The 331-nt window shown below is 59.5% G+C and overlaps 1 protein-coding gene across 3 annotated transcripts in view; it reads right to left on the bottom strand.

Moving 5' to 3' along the window:
• Positions 1-317, bottom strand: part of LOC119594393 (sodium/potassium/calcium exchanger Nckx30C-like) — a 174,335-nt gene extending 174,018 nt beyond the window's left edge. For all 3 annotated transcript variants that reach the window (XM_037943455.1, XM_037943456.1, XM_037943457.1), the window contains exon 1: positions 228-317. The gene's annotated coding sequence lies outside the window, so the exon portion shown is untranslated. The remainder of the gene's footprint in view (positions 1-227) is intronic.
• Positions 318-331: the final 14 nt, after the last annotated feature.

The following is a 331-nucleotide window of genomic DNA, read 5'->3' as shown; positions in this document are numbered from 1 at the left end:
CTGCGAAAGACTCTAAGAGACAAGACGCACTTTCTAGAGCTTCCACTTCCCACGAGGGCAAGCTTTCAACGAGGGGGTTTCCGACAGCCCAACGGCCGGGCACAGAGACGGAGGAGGATGACGGAGGGTGAGGTAAGCAAGAGAGGGGGGATGGGGAATGAGGCTTCCTTTCCGAATATCTATATAAAAAAGAGGGGAAGGAGGGGGGGAAGTAACACTGAACAGACACAGCGCGAGGGGAGAGAGGACGAGGACCCTCTCGACGGCGCTCTGCCCTTCGTCTGCTGAGCGGGGAGCGGTGTCGTGCCGTCGCCGCGGTCCGCTCGCTACT

Source organism: Penaeus monodon, chromosome 33, assembly GCF_015228065.2.
Source record: "Penaeus monodon isolate SGIC_2016 chromosome 33, NSTDA_Pmon_1, whole genome shotgun sequence".
NCBI classification, from domain to species: domain Eukaryota; kingdom Metazoa; phylum Arthropoda; class Malacostraca; order Decapoda; family Penaeidae; genus Penaeus; species Penaeus monodon.
This window is presented reverse-complemented; position numbering and strand designations above follow the sequence as displayed.